The following is a 9769-nucleotide window of genomic DNA, read 5'->3' on the forward strand; positions in this document are numbered from 1 at the left end:
GGAAGAGAAGAGAAGAGAAGAGAAGAGAAGAGAAGAGAAGAGAAGAGAAGAGAAGAGAAGAGAAGAGAAGAGAAGAGAAGAGAAGAAGATCCGGACCTTGAACCACCATACTTCAATAGAGTATACAATTCTTGAGACAAAGTTGAGATATGAGTATTGTGATAGTGATTGGATTATCACTTCAACTAGTCACCTAAACGATGTACCTGTGGGGGTGTCTGTGAGGGGCTAGCAGAGATGGGAAGACCCGCCCTTGCAGGGCACCAGCCCATTCATGTTCATTCAGGTCCAGACTGAGTGAAAGGAGAGAGCAAGCTGAGCACCAGCATCTATCTCCTGCTTCCCACTTTGAATGCCAGCATCCATCTCCTCCTGCTTCCCACTTTGAATGCCATGTGACTCACGGCCTCCAGCACCCGTCACCATGACTTCACCGGCATGATGTGCTCTGCCCTGGAATTGTGAGTTGTTTTTGTCAACTTACCCAAGTTAACAAATACAGATGTCCAATAAATGAATACACTCAGCCCAGCAAGGTCCAGCGGGAAGCCAGACAAGGACTTATGATAAGTCTTGAAGACACCCATAAGATTTGCTGGCCTTGAGGAGTAGGCATGCAGCTCAGTGGTAGGACATTAGCCTAGCATTCCATCCCCAGTATGGAAAGAAGAAACTTTAGTCTCGTGTCCTTGGATACTGTTGATAAAGGCAAGAGGCCAGCATTCTACTACATCAGCTTTCTGTCTGTGAACTTCAGAAAGCAATCTATGGAGAGCTAAGCCACTCTACAAATGAGACGTGTTACCAATGGATGCAGATCAGGATTCCTTATGGCACCCAAACCAGTTGAAAATATGTTTTCTGGCCTTTAAAATGCCTAGGGACATCTTAAGTGGTATAAACATGTGGCACGGGACTGGGGCCTGAACAGAGAACTTGCATCTGAGCAAGTTTTAAGAGATGGCAAATGTCCTTCCTAAGTGACAGGATGGGACACGGCGCTTCAAAAGGCTCTCTGGTGGCAGTAAAGAAGTGGAAAGGCTTTAGGATGAAAGGCAGGACCACACTGTGAGTGGATGTGTGGTGTAGATGTCGTCAGGGCTGATGACAGGAGGGACATCCAAAGCTGGAAAACAAAATGTTGCACATTGCTCTGACCAGTATCTGAGGCAGAAGAATCACTGGAGGTGAGGAGTTCAAGACTAGCTTGACCACCAAAGCAAGACCACTTCTTAATAATAAGTTAGGGGTTGGAAGATAGTTCTGTGGGTCAAGTAGTTGCTGCATATGTGTCAGAACCCACATAAAGCCAGACATGCTAGCAAACATCTGTGCCAGCACTTCCGTAAGATAGGAGGTGGAGACAGGAGCATGTCTGTGATGAGAAATGTGTGGGGCAGCACACCGGCTTTTGTTCAGTGCTGGAGATCAAGCCCAGGCCTTTGTTCATGCTGGGAAAGCATTCTGCCAGCTAAGCTATGTCAGCAACCTCCTTGCTTTGTTTTGACTGTACAAACCAAATGTGTTTCCTTGAAGTCTATATTTGATTAAGTGAGTGACATCTTTCCAACGTGAAAAAAGAGAGAGGTCTTCTTAGGAGTGTGTCTTAGTTAGGGTTTTACTGCTGTGAACAGATACCATGACCAAGACATTTCTTAAAGTACAACATTTAATTGGAGCCGGCTTACAGCTTCAGAGGTTCAGTCCATTATCATCAAGGCAGGAGTATGGCAGCATCCAGGCAGGCGTGGTGCAGGAGGAACCGAGAGTTCTACATCTTCATCTGAAGGCTGTTAGAAGACTACTGGCTTCCAGACAGCTAGGATGAGGTTCTTAAAGTCCACACCCACAGTGCCAAGCCTACTCCAAAAAGGCCACACTTCCTATCAGTGCCACACCTTCTAACAGTACCACTCCCTGGGCTGAGCATACACAAACCATCACAGAGGGTGAAGAGGATTAATCCTTCCTGCAAGACCCAGCTTGTCCTGTTGCTCTTCTTCCTGGGTAGCACCCACTCCCTGGCCTATCTTAGCTCCCAGTTTGTTTATTCCAAAGTTAAAGTCTCCAAGGAAGGACTACCTGAAGTTCATTGGAAACCTGGAGTTTTAGTTTTGTTTCCTACTGCTGTGACAAAACTGACCAAAAAAATGATCTGGGGAGACAAACAGTCCACCATGAAGGGAAGGCAGGGTGAGGACCGAGGTGGGGACTGAAGCAGAAACTGTGGAAGACCTCTGCTGACTGGCTTGCTCTACTTAGCTTACTCAGCCTGTTTTCTTATATATCCCTGGACCACCTGCCCAGGGATGGCACTTCCCACAGCAGGCTGAACCTTTCTATATCACTCATCAATTAAGAAACTGACCATAGCCGGGCGTGGTGGCGCACGCCTTTAATCCCAGTACTTGGGAGGCAGAGGCAGGCGGATTTCTGAGTTCAAGGCTAGGCTGGTCTACAGAGTGAGTTCCAGGATAGCCAGGGATATACAGAGAAACCCTGTCTCAAAAAACCAAAAGGAAAAAAAAAAGAAGAAGAAGAAAGAAACCGACCATACAAATTCACCTAGTGGGCATTCTAAGGGTCTCTCTTTCCAGATGACTTTATCATCCGGAACGTGCATCAAGTTGACAAAAACATACAAACAAACAAACAACCGAAAAACCTAAGTAGCAAACCTAGACTAGACTGAGAAGAATGAAGATTTGCTCTGCTTTAAGCTATTAGTCAACCAGATTGAAGAACATGGACTTCCTGGCTCTTTCCCATGCAAAAGAATCCATGCAGCTGTGGAAACCCAGGGTTGAGTCCCAATAGGCACCAAGCAAAGAAGGCTGAAGAACACCATGCAGTGCAGGAGTATGTGCCTGAGGCCTGGCTTCCATCCCCCTCACTGCCTTCCCGACTCCCTAAAGGTGTAAAGCAGACAGACTCATTCTTTCCCGGCCATCTGCTTACTTTTTAAAACTATACAATAGCTTGTTTTTAAAGATGCTAAATAAAATAACTTTTTTAAGTATTTTAGGGTTGGTACACATGTGTACACATAAACACACACACGTCAATTAATCAATTAAAATGTGAAAAAGAAAACAAAAACTTATTTTAATTGTGTATAATATATATATATGTATATATACACACATATATATTCTCATTTAAAAGCTTAAAACTTAAGACATAACAGGCTAAAGTGTTTTTGTTTTTGTGAGGCAGAGTCTCTCTCTGTGTAGCCCTGACTGTAAGGGAACTCGATATATAGACCAAACTAGCATTAAATTTATAAAAAATCTGCCTGTGCTTGCCTCCCAACTACTGGGATTAAAGGTATAGGTCACCACACCCAGACTAAATTACTTAATTACTTCCACCGTCCCTGCCCTTTTCTTCTTGGCTCAGGTCAGTGGATTTTGTGTGCATCTTTTCATGTATTTTCCTACATATTTCCTTTTTCTTTAGAAACCATGTTGTACTATAGTCTGTGCACCTGATGCACCTTAAAAAAGAAACCATAAATGTTATCTAATGCTACTGAAATGAAAACTCTTTGTTTAAGATGCAGTCAGCCCTGGATACATCACACCTTACTAGAAACTGCTTAGAGGGAGAACCCGGGAGAAAAACTAATATTTACCATAGTTATATGGCAGACATTGCATTACACTATTTGTCAGAAATCTTAATTTGGTCTCAGATTTGAGCCAAATCTCTACTTACCCTGTGGCAAACTTGTAACATTGCCAATTGCAGCTTGCATAAAATAATGATAATCTGAAGAGAGAATCAGACACCACCTGGCACCATCATTTCCTGAGATACTAATTCTGAGTTCTTGGTGGATTCGTCCCTCCCTGCATGCTGGAAGTAAAGCCACACTCAGTGTGTTCTCACCAAGGGAGGTTTTGTTGACGGGACAGTGAGTAGAAATGAGTGGACAGCCAAACACGGTGTCACCCACATGCAACGCTAGCACCTGGGAGGCAGAGGCAAAGGCAGGAGGTCCACCAGAAGTTCAAATCCAGCCTGGGTTACAAACAAGTTCCGGGATAACCAGGGCTACTCACTGAGACCCTGCCTCAAAAGAAGGGAGGGAGAAGGGAGAGGAAGGGAGGGGAGAGAAAAAAAAGCTGGAATCTTCATTTCCAGCTTTGTGTTCAAAACATTATTGTGGTGGGCCATAGGTTGGGCCCTCTCTGAGTACAGGAGAGAAAGGCTAGTGTCTCTGGTGGAGGGAAGACTGAGAGAGAACAACTCTGGGGTTAGAAACAGGCAGATCAAGGGAGAATGAAGGAGCCATCCCACCTTTTACAACCTGCTGGGAAGCAGGCAGTTTCACGGAGAAATGATCTCACCTTGGCTGTTTGGACTGGGGCCTGAGGCTCCCAGCTTGGCCTTGGCTTCTTGCCCAGGTGGGCACAACAGCAGCAACCAAGCCACTTATCTTTCAAATATCAACAAAATACAGATCCAAATAGTGACCTGGAATGTAGTGATCAAGACCAAGACCAAGACCCCTCCCAGGCCTGTAGATGTGACCACCCTCAAGGACATTTAGTTTATTTAGTTCACTGATGGTTGAGTAGACACATCCAATAAGCTCGCCTTGCCCTGTCCCCAACACACACACACACACACACACACACTGACACCATCCCTTGCCCTTCATAGACATCTTGTTCAATCCCAGCCTGTGGGCAACTGTTTTCCACTTTAAAGAAGAAACTGAGGCTCTTGGAAATGAGCTCAGCACTAAGAGGCCTGGGTTTGAGGGTTGGTTCCACACCAAGGGTCCTCCCCGCTGAAGTTGGGGCTGCAAGTCACAAAAGCCCAGTGTAACTAGATCCTTTGAATTGAGGAAATCTGAGCGCCAAACCTGATGGCTTGAGCTCGGGTTACACAGTGTGGGCCAGCTTTTCATCATGCATCTCCATTCAGTTGTTTGTGTTAGTCATGAAGGCTTCCAGAGGCTTCTGCAGCTACAAAAACCCTTGTGGATATGTAAGTCTGTTTTTCTAGTGTCTCAAGCAAAAGCACTTGGTTGCGCTCGTTCTCTCTCTCTCTCTCTCTCTCTCTCTCTCTCTCTCTCTCTCTCTCTCTCTCTCTCTCTCTTTCAATGGAGTCTCCTGTGTTGTCCAGCCTGGCCTGGAACTCAGAGATCTGCCTGTCTCAGCCTCCGATGAGATGACTGAGCTGAAGGCTCATGTGGCCATGTCACAAATCTGAGCCCATCCCTGGTTGCTAGGGAGAAAGAGTGCACTGGCTGGCTCAGGCTCTGTCATGGGCTCCATCCCTTGACCTTTGAATTGAGCAGTTTTGTCCAAGTTTCTAGCAGCGCCAGCCAAAAGGCGAGCGGAGTGCCTTCCCTGGCAGAGCAGCAGCTGATGGGTGGGGAGGGAAGAATTGTACCTACTCTCCCGAGCCAGGATTCGAGACGCTGCCTTCAGAAGAATTTGTGATAAAGGTGTTTATTTAGCTCAAAAATGAGGAGCTAGAAATGAGGGTTCATTCCGGGACCAGCACTCAAATAATCTGCTACCATCCCAGCGCGCAAGCCTGAACATGAGAGTTGGAGAGATGCTGTAACAGTGACCCTGCCATCTCAAGGGTGACAGACTGTTGTGAATGATTCTAGAAATGAGCACGGGCTGCGCCTGATTTCAGTTACTTGCCTAATGTCTGTTTCTCTCATCCTCTGTCATTGTGTTTGGGGCAAATTGAGCCAAGTTAAACATTCTCTTGTCCTTCTTTGAGTACCGGGATGTGAACAGGCTTTGTCTCAGGTATCTGGGTATAGATGTACTATTGTATTAGGTGGGTTGCACTCAGAACCCGTTCTTGCCTTTACCCATCTCTTCCTTTTGCCCTAGTCATGAGCTTGGTGGCTGGAGCCCAAGCACTCATTCCAAGGCCATGAAAGTCGCTGATTCCTCAGTCCTGATCATTTAAAATGTTGAAACAATAGGAGAGAACTAATTATGCCTGGGCAGCTTTAAGTATCTTTTTAGAAAATGTTTTAGAATTTATTATTCGATATGTGTAGTCACATAGGATATTTGTGTGCGCACGTGAGTGTGTATGCATGCCACTGTATGTGTGTAGACATCAGAGGACAGGTTTGGGGTGTCAGTTCTTTCCTTCCAACATTTTCCCATGGACACAACTCGGGTCATCAGGCTTGGGTGGCAAGCACATTATCCCTGGGAACCATCTTGCCAGCCTACATTTCTTCTTCCTATTCTTCCTTGGCTCCTTTATTGGTAAACTTGTTTCTCTCATTGCCTCATTACACAGATTGGTAAGAACAAGAAATCCTCATTGTTTAGGGTCTCATAAGGTGACACATGGTCCACAGACCCGCAACAGCAGTACCTGGGACCTTGCCTGAGATGCAGCTTTGGGCCTGTCCCAGATCTCAAACAGAACTCCTAGACTCCTCAATGCCCTTACAGTTCATCTAGGTGAGGAGGGAAGGAGGTTCAGAGGGCAGCTCAGCAGGTAACAGTGCTTGCTGCTTAAGCATGGGGACCTGAGTTTGGACCCCAGCACCCATGTAAAAACTCCTGGTGTACCTGTCATCTCAGCCCTGTATGGGGGCGGGGTGTCCCCTCGAGGCAGTCAGACCAGCCACAGTAGCCAAATTAGAAATGCTCAGGTCCCATGGAGAGACCCTGACTCAAAAACAGAGCACATTCCAGGACAGCCAAGGCTATACAGAGAAACCTCAACAACAACAACAACAACAACAATTTTAAAGCACGGAGATCCATAGTTTTAGTGATTGTAAACTGTGGCTGAAGGCCACTTCACTGATACAAAGATGTTGTCTGGGCTCCCCCAGATTGGCTTGAGTGACACTTGTGGTACCATCAGCCACAATGGTTTAAGTCTGAAATATACCCAGGCTTATGTATTTGAACACTTGCTCTGCCCTGGTGCTGCTTTCTGGAGAGGCCATGGGAACTCTGGAGGCAGGCCTTTAAAGGTTAGAGGCTAGCCCACTTCTGGCCTGAGCTCTCTGCTTCCTCTCTGCCACTGCAATGTGACTGGCTCCAAGCTTCCTTTCATGCCATCCCGTTGAAGCTGCCACAGCTTCTGTAATCGGCTTGCTTGCCCTGGACTGGAATCCCTGAAATGGGAGTCAAACCCTTCCTCCTTTGAATCGCCTGTGTCCTGTATTTTGTTGCAGCAATGAAAGCAGTAACGAATGTAATTGGGTTAGCTCACCATAGCTGGCTGTAGAAGAGAAGGAACCAGTGGGGCAGCCAGAGAGAACAATGTGCTGAGAGTAAGTTCCTATACAGTATTTACTATGTTCCAGGTGCCGTTAGAAGCCCTGTGCCAGCCGCCTATTTAATCTCCATGGCAACCGTATGACTCAGTCCATAGATGAGTAAGCCAAGGCACAGAAAGGGCAAGTTTCAGAGCTGATAAGCTACAGAGCCAATACTAGAAGCCATAGCATCTCTGCAGAGTCTGTGCTGTCTTTCTTGAGCTCACCTCAGTCTTTGGGGTGAGTTTTAGAGGAGCTAAGAGCCTGCAGAGAGTATGGGCCAGACAACAATTTGTGTTTCTGTTCCACCTTCAAGTCAGCGAGGCCTGGGGAGCAAGGGTTAAACATGTGTTTGTTGAGCACATGGTGGGAATGTGCTGTGAACTGGGGAATACCTGAGCAAGAGCTTTCTTCTGTCTTCACAGGCAGTGTGGGGGTGGGGGAGAGGGAGGCAGCGGGCAGGGGGTGGGGAAGAGGCTATACATGACGAACGAACGTGTCCTGGGAAGAGGTGTGAACAGTAGAGAAAATCCATGGGGGCACAGACTAATGCTTCCAAGAAGAAGAAAGATTCTAGAAAAGACCAGAGGGTGGCCAGAAGATATACAGTTTACTCAGTGTGCCTGTGTGCTAGGTGCTTGAGAGGGAGGGCTAACAAATACAGAAGACTGGAAATGGGCTGGAGAGTCCTGAAAACCTCTCTTCTCTTCTCTTCTCTTCTCTTCTCTTCTCTTCTCTTCTCTTCTCTTCTCTTCTCTTCTCTTCTCTTCTCTTCTCTTCTCTTTCTCTCTTCCTCTCTTCTCTCTCTCTTCCCCATCTCTCCTTTCTCCTCTCTCCCCCTCTTTCTTTTCCTTCCTTCCTTCCTTTTTTCTTTTCTTTTCTTTCTTTTATTTTTCAAGACAGGGTTTGTCTGTGTAGCCTTGACTGTCTTGGACCTTGCTCTGTAGACCAAGATAGCCTCTAACTTACAGAGATCCACCTGCTTCTGCCTCCCAAGCGCTGGGATTAAAGGCATGTACCACCGCTACCAGGCTGGAGTCTATTTCTTATAGCTAGCCCTCAGGGGCGGGTTTTAGGATCTTGCATTTTGCAGATGAGGAGACTGAAGCTCAGAGAAGCTTAGCAGCCAGCCAGATGCTAGTGTGCCCCAGGAAGTTCAGCAGCTGAAGCAGGTTCAAAGTCCAGATCTGAGGCAAAGACGGTGTTGTTCCTTCCCCATGCCATTCTGCCCCTTGCTGCCAGGCACCCTGTGCTGTCTGTGCCTAGATGCTTGGCCCAGCAACAATGCCAGTGTTGGGTGGCAGCCATAGCCCTGAGGGTTTCTTGGCATTTGCCTCCTTCTCTTGCTGTTCTGAGCTCCTATTGGCCTGGATCATCATAGTGAGGGTACTGTGGCTGTGCTCAGTAAATAGAGGTCCAGGATGACTGGCTGCCCCCCTTGCCTAGCTGGCTGGCTTAAACCAATAAGAAGCCAGAAAATATCCTATCTAAGCATGCCCATCCCAGATCCCTGACCCTATACCCCTCTATGCTGTCCAGCTATCATGGTAAATGTCTCAGTGTAACTCCTTAACAAGCTAGAGGGTCCCCTACCAGCCCTGTGCTAACAGAGTTCTCTGGTGTTTGTTTTGGGTTTTGATCTCTCACTGTCCTGATGCAAGGAAATCATGAGATGTGCTACGGGCACCCCAGCTTGAATTAAGGAATGCATATGGTATAGAACCAGGGAGGTGGATTTGTCTCTCTAAGAGAAGAACATTCAGTTCTGGGAGAAAGGATGCCAAAAGGCAGTCAGTCTAGAGGACGGTGTCCAGAGAGTGAAAGGCTTAAGGCCAAAGTGAGTGAGTAACTCTGAAAGCATTTGGGGCTGTCTGGCCTGGCTCGGATGACTCAGGAGAAGATAGCTCAGGAGCAGCTCTTGTTCGCTGGCCCCTGTACAATCCATTTCCTTACTTGCAGCTGAGGCCCTCTCTCTCTCTCAACCCTGACCAACTCTTCTAACCTGCCTTTCCAAACCCAGGCCCTGCTATTTCCTCTCTCATTCGCCACTTCCTTTCCTTATTGAGACAAACAAGAAGAAACAAATTGCTGTGTGCGGAGTAAGAGGTATCTGAACAGATCCTTCTGTTTATCTGTCCATCTGTCTGGGCTTACAGAAGATGGCACGGCTTCTACCTGCATCATCACCATCCAACCCTCCACCCCCACCCCACCCCCCACCCCGCTCCTCAGCCAGTTCTTTCTGCTCCTCCTACAGAGAAGCACAAATCTTTTTTCCCTTGTATCTTTTCTTTTCTTTTTTTTTATTATGTATTTTCCTCAATTACATTTCCAATGCTATCCCAAAAGTCCCCTATACCCTCCCCCCTCCCACTTCCCTACCTACCCATTCCCATTTTTTGGCCCTGGCGATCCCCTGTACTGGGGCATATAAAGTTTGCGTGTCCAATGGGCCTCTCTTTCCAGTGATGGCCAACTAGGCCATCTTTTGATACATAT

This window comes from Mus caroli, chromosome 7, assembly GCF_900094665.2.
Source record: "Mus caroli chromosome 7, CAROLI_EIJ_v1.1, whole genome shotgun sequence".
NCBI classification, from domain to species: Eukaryota; Metazoa; Chordata; class Mammalia; order Rodentia; family Muridae; genus Mus; species Mus caroli.